The following is a 15,646-nucleotide window of genomic DNA, read 5'->3' as shown; positions in this document are numbered from 1 at the left end:
GCGGATCCGGGTCCTGCAGGGAGGGAGGTGGCTTCACAGAGCCTGCTCAGAGCAGGCACTGTGAAGCCTGCAGCGCTGCAAGTCAGATCAGTGATCTGACAGAGTGCTGTGCAAACTGTCAGATCACTGATCTGTGATGTCCCCCCCTGGGACAAAGTAAAAAAGTAAAAAAAAAATTTTCCAAATGTGTAAAAAAAATTAAAAAAAATATTCCAAAATAATGAAAAAAAAAATATTATTCCCATAAATACATTTCTTCATCTAAATAAAAAAAAAAAACCAATAAAAGTACACATATTTAGTATCGCCGCGTCCGTAACGGCCCGACCTATAAAACTGTCCCACTAGTTAACCCCTTCAGTAAACACCGTAAGAAGAAAAAAAAAAGAGGCAAAAAACAACGCTTTATTATCATACCGCCGAACAAAAAGTGGAATAACACGCGATCAAAAGGACAGATATAAATAACCATGGTACCGCTGAAAGCGTCATATTGTCCCGCAAAAAAAGAGCCGCCATACAGCATCATCAGCAAAAAAATAAAAAAGTTATAGTCCTGAGAATAAAGCGATGCAAAAATAATTATTTTTTCTGTAAAATAGTTTTTATCGTATAAAAGCACCAAACCATAAAAAAATGATATAAATGAGGTATCGCTGTAATCGTACTGACCCGAAGAATAAAACTGATTTATCAATTTTACCAAACGCGGAACGGTATAAACGCCTCCCCCAATAGAAATTCATGAATAGCTGGCTTTTGGTCATTCTTCCTCACAAAAATCGGAATAAAAAGCGATAAAAAAATGTCACGTGCCCAAAAATGTTTTCAATAAAAACGTCAACTCGTCCCGCAAAAAACAAGACCTCACATGACTCTGTGGACCAAAATATGGAAAAATTATAGCTCTCAAAATGTGGTATTGCAAAAAATATTTTTTGCAATAAAAAGGGTCTTTCAGTGTGTGACGGCTGCCAATCATAAAAATCCGCTAAAAAACTCGCTATAAAAGTAAATCAAACCCCCCTTCATCACCCCCTTAGTTAGGGAAAAATAAAAAAAAATGTATTTATTTCCATTTTCCCATTAGGGCTAGGGTTAGGGCTAGGGTTAGGGCTAGGGTTAGGGCTAGGGTTAGGGCTAGGGTTAGAGCTAGGGCTAGGGTTAGGGCTAGGGTTAGGGCTAGGGTTAGGGCTAGGGCTAGGGTTAGGGCTAGGGTTAGGGCTAGGGTTAGGGCTAGGGTTAGGGCTAGGGTTAGGGTTAGGGTTAGGGCTAGGGTTAGGGCTAGGGTTAGGGTTAGGGCTAGGGTTAGGGCTAGGGTTAGGGCTAGGGCTAGGGTTAGGGCTAGGGTTAGGGTTAGGGTTGGGGCTACAGTTAGGGTTGGGGCTAAAGTTAGGGTTAGGGTTTAGATTACATTTACAGTTGGGAATAGGGTTGGGATTAGGGTTAGGGGTGTGTCAGGGTTAGAGGTGTGGTTAGGGTTACCGTTGGAATTAGGGTTAGGGGTGTGTTTAGATTAGGGTTTCAGTTATAATTGGGGGGTTTCCACTGTTTCGGCACATCAGGGGCTCTCCAAACACGACATGGCGTCCGATCTCAATTCCAGCCAATTCTGCGTTGAAAAAGTAAAACAGTGCTCCTTCCCTTCCGAGCTCTCCTGTGTGCCCAAACAGGGGTTTACCCCAACATATGGGGTATCAGCGTACTCAGGACAAATTGGACAACAACTTTTGTGGACCAATTTCTCCTGTTACCCTTGGGAAAATACAAAACTGGGGGCTAAAAAATAATTTTTGTGGGAAAACAAAAAGATTTTTTATTTTCACGGCTCTGCGTTATAAACTGTAGTGAAACACTTGGGGGTTCAAAGTTCTCACAACACATCTAGATAAGTTCATTGAGGGGTCTAGTTTCCAATATGGGGTCACTTGTGGGGGGTTTCTACTGTTTAGGTACATTAGGGGCTCTGCAAACGCAATGTGACGCCTGCAGACCAATCCATCTAAGTCTGCATTCCAAATGATGCTCCTTCCCTTCCGAGCCCTCCCTTGCGCCCAAACGGTGGTTCCCCCCCACATATCGGGTATCAGCGTACTCAGGACAAATTGGACAACAACATTTAGGGTCCAATTTCTCCTGCTAACCTTGGAAAAATACAAAACTGGGGGCTAAAATATAATTTTTGTGGAAAAAAAATATTTTTTATTTGCATGGCTCTGCGTTATAAACTGTAGTGAAATACTTGGGGGTTCAAAGCTCTCACAACACATCAAGATGAGTTCCTTAGGGGGTCTACTTTCCAAAATGGTGTCACTTGTGGGGGGTTTCTACTGTTTAGGTACATTAGGGGCTCTGCAAACGCAATGTGACGCCTGCAGACCATTCCATCTAAGTCTGCATTCCAAATGGCGCTCCTTCCCTTCCGAACCCTCCCATGCGCCCAAACGGTGGTTCCCCCCCACATATGGGGTATCAGCGTACTCAGGACAAATTGGACAACAACTTTTGGGGTCCAATTTCTCCTGTTACCCTAGGGAAAATACAAAACTGGGGGCTAAAAAATAATTTTTGTGGGAAAAAAATTTTGTTTTATTTTTATGGCTCTGCATTATAAACTTCTGTGAAGCCCTTGGTGGGTCAAAGTGCTCACCACACATCCAGATAAGTTCCTTAGGGGGTCTACTTTCCAAAATGGTGTCACTTGTGGGGGGTTTCAATGTTTAGGCACATCAGTGGCTCTCCAAACGCAACATGGCGTCCCATCTCAATTCCAGTCAATTTTGCATTGAAAAGTCAAACGGCGCTCCTTCCCTTCCGAGCTCTCCCATGCGCCCAAACAGTGGTTTACTGCCACATATGGGGTATCAGCGTACTCGGGACAAATTGGACAACAACTTTTGAGGTCCAATTTCTTCTCTTACCCTTGGAAAAATAAAAAATTGGGGGCAAAAATATAATTTTTGTGAAAAAATATGATTTTTTATTTTTACGGTTCTGCATTATAAACTTCTGTGAAGCACTTGGTGGGTCAAAGTGCTCACCACACCTCTAGATAAGTTCCTTAGGGGGTCTACTTTCCAAAATGGTGTCACTTGTGGGGGGTTTCAATGTTTAGGCACATCAGTGGCTCTCCAAACGCAACATGGCGTCCCATCTCAATTTCTGTCAATTTTGCATTGAAAAGTCAAACTGCGCTCCTTCCCTTCCGAGCTCTCCCATGCGCCCAAACAGTGGTTTACTGCCACATATGGGGTATCAGCGTACTCAGGACAAATTGGACAACAACTTTTGAGGTCCAATTTCTTCTCTTACCCTTGGAAAAATAAAAAATTGGGGGCAAAAATATAATTTTTGTGAAAAAATATGATTTTTTATTTTTACGGTTCTGCATTATAAACTTCTGTGAAGCACTTGGTGGGTCAAAGTGCTCACCACACATCCAGATAAGTTCCTTAGGGGGTCTACTTTCCAAAATGGTGTCACTTGTGGGGGGTTTCAATGTTTAGGCACATCAGTGGCTCTCCAAACGCAACATGGCGTCCCATCTCAATTCCTGTCAATTTTGCATTGAAAAGTCAAATAGCGCTCCTTCCCTTCCGAGCTCTCCCATGCGCCCAAACAGTGGTTTACTGCCACATATGGGGTATCAGCGTACTCAGGACAAATTGGACAACAACTTTTTGGGTCCAATTTCTCCTGTTACCCTTGGTAAAATAAAACAAATTGGAGCTGAAGTAAATTTTTTGTGTAAAAAAGTTAAATGTTCATTTTTATTTAAACATTCCAAAAATTCCTATTAAACACCTGAAGGGTTAATAAACTTCTTGAATGTGGTTTTGAGCACCTTGAGGGGTGCAGTTTTTAGAATGGTGTCACACTTGGGCATTTTCTATCATATAGACCCCTCAAAATGACTTCAAATGAGACGTGGTCGCTAAAAAAAAATGGTGTTGTAAAAATGAGAAATTGCTGGTCAACTTTTAACCCTTATAACTCCCTAACAACAAAAAAAATTGGTTCCAAAATTATGCTGATGTAAAGGAGACATGTGGGAAATGTTACTTATTAAGTATTTTGTGTGACATATCTCTGTGATTTAATTGCATAAAAATTCAAAGTTTGAAAATTGCGAAATTTTCAAAATTTTCGTCAAATTTCCGTTTTTTTCACAAATAAACGCAGGTACTATCAAAGAAATTTTACCACTATCATGAAGTACAATATGTCACGAGAAAACAATGTCAGAATCACCAGGATCCGTTGAAGCGTTTCGGAGTTATAACCTCATAAAGGGACAGTGGTCAGAATTGTAAAAATTGGCCTGGTCATTAACGTGCAAACCACCCTTGGGGGTAAAGGGGTTAAAATCTGAAATGTTGGCCTACTGAAATGTATGTTCAGTAAATGCACTGAATACTTGGTCAGGGCTCTTTTTGTATCAATTACTGCATCAATACGGCGTGGCATGGAGGCGATCAGCCTGTTGCACTGCTGAGGTGTTATGGAAGCCCAGGTTGCTTTGATAGCAGCCTTCAGCTCGGCTGCATCGTTGGGTCTGGTGTATCATCTTCCTCTTGACAATACCCCATAGATTCTCTATGGGGTTAAGGTCAGGCGAGTTTGCTGGCCAATCAAGCACAGTGATAATGTTGTTTTTAAACCAGATATTGGTACTTTTGGCAGTGTGGACAGGTGTCAAGTCCTGGGGGAGAATGAAATTTCCATCTCCAAAAAGCTTGTCTGCAGAGGGAAGCAAGAAGTGCTCTAAAATTTCCTGGTAGACGGCTGCGCTGACTTTGGTCTTGATAAAACACAGTGGACCTACACCAGCAGATGACATGGCTCCCCAAACCATCACTGATTGTGGAAACTTCACACTAGACCTCAGGCAGCTTGGATTGTGACCTCTCCACTCTTCCTCCAGACTCTGGGACTGTGATTTCTAAATGAAATGCAAAATTTACTTTCATCTGAAAACAACACTTTGGACCACTGAGCAACAGTCCACTTCTTTTTCTCCATGGCCCAGATAAGACGCTTCTGGCGTTGTCTATTGGTCATGAGTGGCTTGACACAAGGAATGTGACTCTTGTAGTCCATGTGCTGGATATGTCTGTGTGTGGTGGCTCTTGAAGCAATGACTCCAGCAGCAGTCCACTCCTTGTGAATCTCCCCAAAATTTTCGAATGGCCTTTTTAAACAATCTTTTCAAGGCTGCGGTTATCCCGGTTGCTTGTGCACCTTTTTCTACCACACCTGTTCCTTCCACTCAACTTTCCATTAATATGCTTCGATACAGCACTCTGTGAACAGCCAGCTTCTTTAGCAATGACCCTTTGTGTCTTACCCACCTTTTGGAGTGTGCCAATGACTGCCTTCTGGACATCTGTCAAGTCAGCAGTCTTTCCTATGATTGTGGAGCCTACTGAAACAGACTAAGGGCCCTTTTTAAATGCTGAGGAAGCCATTGCAGGTGTTTTTTGTTAATTATTCTAATTTACTGAGATAATGGCTTTTGGGTTTTCATTGGCTGTAAGCCATAATCATCAACATTAACAGAAATAAACACTTGAAATAGATCACTCTGTTTGTAATGACTCTATAGAATATAGGAGTTTCACTTTTTGTATTGAAGAACTGAAATAAATTAACTTTTTGATGATATTCTAATTTTGTGAGAAGCACCTGTATGTGATATCCCATTGATGATTTATATATTTTTCACCATCTGTATAATGTATGTTGTCAGTGTATGACATTTTTAAAGTGTTTAATAAACTTATTTCAATATATCTGGTTCCCATATGATTCCACACTGATTGACACCTTACAACACTATTTTTCTTTAAGAATGGGCACTACCAGAGAAAGGGTAATGTCTGTGCGCCCACTGAGGGTAAGAAGAATAGCCATGACCCTGGTGGTAAATACATGTGTACTGACTAAGGGTAAGAATTGGCATGACCAGAGTGATAGATGCACGTGTGCCCAGTTAGGGTAAAAATGGAAACGCCCCTCGTAAATGACCCAGGAGGCTAGGAATGGGCACTACCTGTGGGGGGTAGATGTATGCGTGCCCCGGGAGGATATGAATGGGCAGTATCCAGGGGGTAGATGTATGCGTGCCCTGTGAAGGTAAGAATGGGCACTACCTGGGGGGAAGATGTATGTGTACCCAGTGAAGGTAAGAATGGGCACTACCTGGGGGACAGATGCGTGCCCTGGGAGGGTAAGAATGAGCACTACTTGGGGGGCAGATGTATGTGTGCCCCGAGAGGGTAAGAATGGGCACTACCTGGGGGGCAGATGTATGCATGCCCCAGGAGTGTAAGAATGGGCACTACCTGAGGAGCAAATGTATGCGTGCCCCGGGATGGTAAGAATGGGCACTACCTGGGGGGCAGATGTATGCGTGCCGTGGGATGGTAAGAATGGGCACTACCTGAGGGGCAGATGTATGCGTGCCCCGGGAGGGTAAGAATGGGCACTACCTGGGGGGTAGATGTATGCGTGTCCGTGACCCAGGTGGTAAATGCATGTGGACCCACTAAGGGCAAGAATTGGCATGACCAGAGTGGTAGATGCATGTGTGCCCAGTGAGGGTAAAAATGGAATCTGCTTTGCAAAAAGGAAAAAAAGAGCATGAACCGCACATCCCAAATTCATACTTTGATCTAAAGCCGCTAGGCAAAAATTTATATACTGAACATGAGGTTTTCAGTTTAACATTCTGATCAGACTGTATGAAGCCCACTGCCACTTCACGGCAAACCTCGTAGTGGGTCCTATCGCCCTAACGGAGCGGAGCCGTGCGGCAACCACCGCCACAGCGGCCACGCACCAGCAGGGCGGACGGCCTGTTGCCCCACAGCACCCATGCTGCGAGACTGAGCCCCCATGACTCCAGACCGCGCCGCCCCACCAGCACAAAGCCACAGCAACAATGGCCGCCACACAGCACCAGCACCAAAATGAAAGGAGCATTGAAACTCACCTTCCTCCAGCTCTTCAGTGAGAGCCAAAATGGGCTAGACCCCATACTTTGCAGTCTCCTGCTAATTAAAATCACCTGTGCCAAATGGGAGGAGTGCTGGTCCAAGAAAGAGACAAGAACATGCTTTGCAAAAAGGAAAAAAAAGAGCATGAACCGCACATCCCAAATTCATACTTTGATCTAAAGCCGCTAGGCAAAAATTTATATACTGAACATGAGGTTTTCAGTTTAACATTCTGATCAGACTGTATGAAGCCCACTGCCACTTCACGGCAAACCTCGTAGTGGGTCCTATCGCCCTAACGGAGCGGAGCCGTGCGGCAACCACTGCCACAGCGGTGAAAACCTCATATTCAGTTATATTAATTTTTGCCTAGCGGCTTTAGATCAACGTATGATTTTGGGATGTGCGGTTCATGCTCTTTTTTTTTTTTTGCAAAGCATGTTCTAGTCTTCTTCTTGGACCAGCACTCCTCCCATTTGGCACAGGTGATTTTAATGAGCAGGAGACTGCAAAGTAAGGGGTCTAGCCCATTTTGGCTCTCACTGAAGAGCTGGAGGAAGGTGAGTTTAAGTGCTCCTTTCATTTTGGTGCTGGTGCTGTGTGGCGGCCATTGTTGCTGTGGCTTTGTGCTGGTGGGGCGGCGCGGTCTGGAGTCTTGGGGACTCAGTCTTGCAGCATGGGTGCTGTGGGGCAACAGGCCGTCCGCCCTGCTGGTGCATGGCTGCTGTGGTGGTGGGCGCCGCACGGCTCCGCTCCGTTAGGGCGATAGGACCCACTACGAGGTTTGCCGTGAAGTGGCAGTGGGCTTCATACAGTCTGATCAGAATGTTAAACTGAAAACCTCATATTCAGTTATATTAATTTTTGCCTAGCGGCTTTAGATCAACGTATGATTTTGGGATGTGCGGTTCATGCTCTTTTTTTTTTTTTGTAAAAATGGAATCGCCCCTCGTGTAATGTATGACCCTGGAGGCTAGAAATGGGCACTACCTGGGGGGGGGGGGGTAGATGTATGCGTGCCCCGGGAGGATACAAATGGGCACTACCTGAGGGGCAGCTGTATGTGTGCCCAGATATGGCAAGAATGGACATGACCCAGGGAAGGTCAGTGCAAGGGCACCCTGGGAGGTTAAGGTTGGCCATTATTGGGGGAGCACATATATGCGTTCCCAGTGAAGGTAAGAATGGGCACTACCTGGAGGCAGACGTGAATGGGCACTACCTGGAGTTAGATGTATGCGTGCCCCGGGAGGGTAATAATAAGCACTATCCTGGGGGTAGATGTATGCATGCCCAGTGAAGGTAAGAATGGGTTCTATCCGCGGGGTATATGTATGGGTGCCCTGGGAGGGTAAGAATGGGCACTATCGGGGGGCAGATGTATGGGTGCCCTGGGAGGGTAAGAATGGGCACTACCTGAGGGGCAGATGTATGTGTGCCCAGATATGTCAAGAATGGACATGACTCGGGGGTCAACGCATGGGCGCCCTCGGAGGTTAAGATTGGCCATTATCGGGGGAGCACATATATGCGTTCCCGGTGAAGGTAAGAATGGGCACTACCTGGGGGACAGATGTATGCGTGCCCTGGGAGGGTAAGAATATACACAAAGAGGGTGGAGGGCACCATCCATCTTGAAATAACATGCAAGAATGAAAAAGGGGGGTCAACCCAAACTCGACAATCTAAGTACAATTAAAGAAGAAGAGAAGCAGCGTCAAGCTATAAAATGGGGACCACCACTTATTAATAAAGGTTTAATTTATTAGTCAACCAACAAACCACATGAACACCAACAATAAAAACATTTAAAACCTCAACTCAAGTGAGTCCTGGGTACCAAAAAAGGAACCACTACCCCTGGACATGGTGAATAAGAAGAATATACTAGGATATACAGATAATATGCACACTGTGTAGAATACAATATACAATATATATGGTAATAGATAACTTAATACACACATATGTATAACCTGTAAAAAGGTCTCAAAAACATTTATAACAGCATGGCACAGCTCGCCTAGAACATGATGTCAATATGGAAAAGTTGTCATTATATGGATACAGACATACATATGTTGCAACAAAAATATGCACACAAAGTCTCCCAGTAATGGATAGATAAATGATGGAACCGATGCTAAATAATTATTACCGTACACACATATCAACGCACCATGGGCTGGTAAGACTGGTGACATAGTCAAATACCATAGATTATTGCATAGATAAGTTGCATAGATGTAATAAGCAAACCCCAGCATATATACCGAACCCTATAGAGTTCTATAGCTACTAGGTGCGCACATGTAGCAGGTGAAAATCACGAGACTGTGTCAGGCTAAACCCATATAACCATATAGAGAGAACATGACCATAACCACCTATCACCAGAGGTCCAGGGGGCAGGAGGCCCAACGCGTGTCGCCACCTAGCGTGGCTTCGTCAGGAGCAAGTGCCTGTGTGGACGGTTAACTACTAATATATACAAATCCAAAGTGTACCTTATCACCGGAAACTTCCAACAGCTGGAGAAAGAGACGGCATGGAGACCTCATGCACCCTGCTAGCGTCCCGGAAACCGGACATGACGCTCCTAAGCAGGCTGGAATGCGAGTACCAATATGGCCGTGTGTGTAATTACTGCGCATGCGCCCCACACATCTATGGCCGGCCAAACTGCGAGTACCAATATGGCCGCACATGCGGCTACTGCGCATGCGTTAAGGCACATATATGCAGATCCAGTATTTATCTAATCAATAGAAGAAGACTCCAAACAACTGGAGAAAGACGGCATAATGCCATCATACCATTTGTTGGCATCCTGGAAACCAAAACGTGACGCCACTATATAAACTAGAGTACAAATAGAATGGCCGTCCTTGTGGTTATTGCGCACGCGCCAAAACATGTCTGTAGCCGGCCGAGATGTGGGTGCCAATAAGGTCGCACATACGACTACTGCGCATGCGCCAAAGCACATGATGAATGTCAGCCATTAATCCAAAGAAAGCTAGTGCAGCTACAGAGATAAGTCCGCCGCATACGAAATGCTCCATAATGGTAAGCGTAACTAACGGTGCAAAAAGAGAGCTAAAGACCAATATCCTTATGCCCATACATACAATAATAAACCTGCGTTGTAACCCATAAATAAGTATAAACACTATATCAACTCAAGTAGGTACGCATAGTCAAACTGGTATATATATATATATGGGAAAAAAATCCCATAGTATATATTAGTCTGTACAGACAAAAAGAACACTGACTAATAAAGGCGCGTATATTTCTTCTTAACAAACATGGAACACAGTGCAAGAGAATGGAAAATGGCGCTGAGCAGATATTGTGATAATTGAACCAAGAGCGAATAATAGACAAAATATATGAGAAATGGCTCCAAAAGTTCAATCACCCCCTGACACATGCCATTAAACAACATATGTTCTAGAAAAGAGTCGTTCATGGAAAAAACTGATTGTATATATGTAAAATTACCATAAAATATTCATACATTATTTATTCAGACCCCCAATCAGGTAGGTCAGGATATCCCTAATCTGCTATACAATTCCCATAGTGTCAAAAAATTACATTAAACCATTGACTCGTTTACATAGTGTCAGAAGTTGTACTAAAAAATGGCAACCGCCAAGACGGGGAGAATAGATTTAAAGGGTATGGGATGATTTCCGTCACAGCACCATATGTATGTCTGTATCCATATAATGACAACTTTTCCATATTGACATCATGTTCTAGGCGAGCTGTGCCATGCTGTTATAAATGTTTTTGAGACCTTTTTACAGGTTATACATATGTGTGTATTAAGTTATCTATTACCATATATATTGTATTCTACACAGTGTGCATATTATCTGTATATCCTAGTATATTCTTCTTATTCACCATGTCCAGGGGTGGTGGTTCCTTTTTTGGTACCCAGGACTCACTTGAGTTGAGGTTTTAAATGTTTTTATTGTTGGTGTTCATGTGGTTTGTTGGTTGACTAATAAATTAAACCTTTATTAATAAGTGGTGGTCCCCATTTTATAGCTTGACGCTGCTTCTCTTCTTCTTTAACTGGGAGGGTAAGAATGGGCACTACCTGAGGGGCAGAAGTATGTGTGCCCAGATATGGCAAGAATGGACATGACCCAGGGAAGGTCAGTGCAAGGGCGCCCTGGGAGGTTAAGGTTGGCCATTATTGGGGGAGCACATATATGCGTTCCCAGTGAAGGTAAGAATGGGCACTACCTGGAGGCAGACGTATGCGTGCCCCAGGAGGGTAAGAATGGGCACTACCTGGAGTTAGATGTATGCGTGCCCCGGGAGGGTAATAATAAGCACTATCCTGGGGGTAGATGTATGCATGCCCAGTGAAGGTAAGAATGGGTTCTATCCAGGGGGGTAGCTGTATGCGTGCCCAGTGAAGGTAAGAATGGGCGCTATCCGCGGGGTATATGTATGGGTGCCCTGGGAGGGTAAGAATGGGCACTATCAGGGGGCAGATGTATGGGTGCCCTGGGAGGGTAAGAATGGGCACTATCGGGGGGCAGATGTATGGGTGCCCTGGGAGGGTAAGAATGGGCACTACCTGAGGGGCAGATGTATGTGTGCCCAGATATGTCAAGAATGGACATGACTCAGGGGGGTCAACGCATGGGCGCCCTGGGAGGTTAAGATTGGCCATTATCCGGGGAGCACATACAGGTCCTTCTCAAAAAATTAGCATATAGTGTTAAATTTCATTATTTACCATAATGTAATGATTACAATTAAACTTTCATATATTATAGATTCATTATCCACCAACTGAAATTTGTCAGGTCTTTTATTGTTTTAATACTGATGATTTTGGCATACAACTCCTGATAACCCAAAAAAACCTGTCTCAATAAATTAGCATATCAAGAAAAGGTTCTCTAAACGACCTATTACCCTAATCTTCTGAATCAACTAATTAACTCTAAACACATGCAAAAGATACCTGAGGCTTATATAAACTCCCTGCCGGGTTCATTACTCAAAACCCCCATCATGGGTAAGACTAGCGACCTGACAGATGTCAAGAAGGCCATCATTGACACCCTCAAGCAAGAGGGTAAGACCCAGAAAGAAATTTCTCAACAAATAGGCTGTTCCCAGAGTGCTGTATCAAGGCACCTCAATGGTAAGTCTGTTGGAAGGAAACAATGTGGCAGAAAACGCTGTACAACGAGAAGAGGAGACCGGACCCTGAGGAAGATTGTGGAGAACGACCGATTCCAGACCTTGGGGAACCTGAGGAAGCAGTGGACTGAGTCTGGTGTGGAAACATCCAGAGCCACCGTGCACAGGCGTGTGCAGGAAATGGGCTACAGGTGCCGCATTCCTCAGGTAAAGCCACTTTTGAACCATAAACAGCGGCAGAAGCGCCTGACCTGGGCTACAGAGAAGCAGCACTGGACTGTTGCTAAGTGGTCCCAAGTACTTTTTTCTGATGAAAGCAAATTTTGCATGTCATTCGGAAATCAAGGTGCCAGAGTCTGGAGGAAGACTGGGGAGAAGGAAATGCCAAAATGCCTGAAGTCCAGTGTCAAGTACCCACAGTCAGTGATGGTGTGGGGTGCCATGTCAGCTGCTGGTGTTGGTCCACTGTGTTTCATCAAGGGCAGGGTCAATGCTTTATGGTGATGAAGATTTCATTTTTTCAGCACGACCTGGCACCTGCTCACAGTGCCAAAACCACTGGTAAATGGTTTACTGACCATGGTATTACTGTGCTCAATTGGCCTGCCAACTCTCCTGACCTGAACCCCATAGAGAATCTGTGGGATATTGTGAAGAGAAAGTTGAGAGACGCAAGACCCAACACTCTGGATGAGCTTAAGGCCGCTATTGAAGCATCCTGGGCCTCCATAACATCTCAGCAGTGTCACAGGCTGATTGCCTCCATGCCACGCCGCATTGAAGCAGTAATTTCTGCCAAAGGATTCCCGACCAAGTATTGAGTGCATAACTGAACATTATTATTTGATGTTTTTTTTGTTTGTTATTAAAAAACACTTTTATTTGATTGGATGGGTGAAATATGCTAATTTATTGAGACAGGCTTTTTGGGTTATCAGGAGTTGTATGCCAAAATCATCAGTATTAAAACAATAAAAGACCTGACAAATTTCAGTTGGTGGATAATGAATCTATAATATATGAAAGTTTAATTGTAATCATTACATTATGGTAAATAATGAAATTTAACACTATATGCTAATTTTTTGAGAAGGACCTGTATATGCGTTCCCGGTGAAGGTAAGAATGGGCACTACCTGGGGGGCAGATGTATGCGTGCCCTGGGAGGGTAAGAATGGGCACTACTTGGGGGGCAGATGTATGCGTGCCCCGGGAGGGAAAAAATAGGCACTATGGGGGGGTAGATGTATGCGTGCCCAGTGAACGTAAGAATGGGCGCTCTCCGGGGGGTAGATGTATGCATGCCCAGTGAAGGTAAGAATGGGCGCTATCCGGGGGGGCAGATGTATGTGTGCCCTGGGAGAGTAAGAATGGGCACTACCTGGGGGGCAGATGTGTGTGTGCCCAGTGAAGGTAAGTGGGTGCTATCCAGGGGGGTAGATGTATGCATGCCCAGTGAAGGTAAGAATGGGCGTTCTCCAGGGGGCAGATGTATGCGTGCCCCAGGGGCATAAGTATGGGCGCTATGGGGGGGGGGCAGATGTGTGTGTGCCCAGTGAAGGTAAGAATGGGCACTATCAGGGGGCAGATGTATGTATGCCAGGGATGGCAGGAATGGGCACAACCTGGGGGACAGATGTATGTGTGCCCAGTGAGGGTAAGAATGGCCACTATCCTAGGGGCAGATTTATGTATACCAGGGATGGTGGAACTGGGTGATGACGTGCCAGCATCTAATACTAGCGCTTCAGCTGTGTGGCATGTAGCCCCCTCCTCGCCATGGTAATGAATGAATGGAGACCCCTCCCACCCAGGGATTCCCCGCTCCACACACAGCGAAGACACATGACAGCGCCAGCACGCCACGGGAGGCCGCCGGGCACAGCGGAGGGCACCCCCCCACACTGGCAGTGCAGGGACGGCAGTGGTGGCCCTGGGAGGGTAAGAATGGGCACTACTTGGGGGGCAGATGTATGCGTGCCCCGGGAGGGAAAAAATAGGCACTATGGGGGGGTAGATGTATGCGTGCCCCGGGAGAGAAAAAATAGGCACTATGGGGGGGTAGATGTATGCGTGCCCAGTGAACGTAAGAATGGGCGCTCTCCGGGGGGTAGATGTATGCATGCCCAGTGAAGGTAAGAATGGGCGCTATCCGGGGGGGCAGATGTATGTGTGCCCTGGGAGCGTAAGAATGGGCACTACCTGGGGGGCAGATGTGTGTGTGCCCAGTGAAGGTAAGTGGGTGCTATCCAGGGGGGTAGATGTATGCATGCCCAGTGAAGGTAAGAATGGGCGTTCTCCAGGGGGCAGATGTATGCGTGCCCCAGGGGCATAAGTATGGACGCTATGGGGGGGGGGGGGCAGATGTGTGTGTGCCCAGTGAAGGTAAGAATGGGCACTATCAGGGGGCAGATGTATGTATGCCAGGGATGGCAGGAATGGGCACAACCTGGGGGACAGATGTATGTGTGCCCAGTGAGGGTAAGAATGGCCACTATCCTAGGGGCAGATTTATGTACACCAGGGATGGTGGAACTGGGTGATGACGTGCCAGCATCTAATACTAGCGCTTCAGCTGTGTGGCATGTAGCCCCCTCCTCGCCATGGTAATGAATGAATGGAGACCCCTCCCACCCAGGGATTCCCCGCTCCACACACAGCGAAGACACATGACAGCGCCAGCACGCCACGGGAGGCCGCCGGGCACAGCGGAGGGCACCCCCCCACACTGGCAGTGCAGGGACGGCAGTGGTGGCCGGTGGGGACCGTGTGGGGCACGGCTGCTACCCCGGGCTCTGCCGCCTTCTCTTCCTGCTCACTACTGCTGCTCTTCACCTCCCCCCTCCACTGCCACCCCTGACAGCAGAGCGCTGATTGGCCAGGCTCGGGTACCAAGCGGCGAGGATTGGCTCGCCACCTAGTCACGTGGGCGGGGAGTCACGCGCTTTCCGGGAACCCGTCAGGAAGGAAATAAACAAAACAAAGCAGAAAGCATGGAGACCGTCCGGGGGGAAGAGCGGCGACGGCGGCAGCAGAGAGGCGGCTGACAGGGCGCACGGAGCACATAACGGGGACGGGTGAGAGCCTGGGGCACCTGTGAGGGGGGGCACGGGGCCGTACCTGTGCAGGGCGGGGAGGCAGGTGAGGGGGGCGTGGTGCCCAGTCACACACCGTGTCGTCCCGGGATAAGGACCCCTGCACACGGTGGGTCCGGTGCACTGGTTTCCATGCCGTGCAGGGGGTGTGTTGCTGGGTAGAGGGCTCTGCATGGCCGGGGGGTGTGCGCGGAGGGAGGAGCCGCGGCTTTACATCAGCAGCCCTCCGTTCCTGGCCCAGGCTGCGGTGGGGGAGGAGGCGCGGCGGCGGCGGCGGCACAGCTCTCGGCTCTCTCCGCGCCTCCCGCCCCTCGCATTGAATGGAGCAGGAGATTGTTTATGTGTCCGCTCACAGAAGCTTTGCTAGGAGGA

The 15,646-nt window shown here is 46.6% G+C and overlaps 1 protein-coding gene across 1 annotated transcript in view; it reads left to right on the top strand.

Annotated features, from left to right (window-relative positions):
- The first annotated feature begins 15,130 nt into the window (after nucleotides 1-15,130).
- CREBRF (CREB3 regulatory factor) overlaps nucleotides 15,131-15,646 on the top strand; it is a 56,462-nt gene continuing 55,946 nt past the window's right edge. Inside the window, exon 1 of the mRNA XM_069764096.1 lies at nucleotides 15,131-15,256. The gene's annotated coding sequence lies outside the window, so the exon portion shown is untranslated. The remainder of the gene's footprint in view (nucleotides 15,257-15,646) is intronic.

The sequence above is a fragment of the Ranitomeya imitator genome, chromosome 4 (assembly GCF_032444005.1).
Source record: "Ranitomeya imitator isolate aRanImi1 chromosome 4, aRanImi1.pri, whole genome shotgun sequence".
Classification (NCBI taxonomy): domain Eukaryota; kingdom Metazoa; phylum Chordata; class Amphibia; order Anura; family Dendrobatidae; genus Ranitomeya; species Ranitomeya imitator.
The sequence above is the reverse complement of the archived record's forward strand: the minus strand, read 5'-3'. Positions and strand labels throughout refer to the sequence as shown.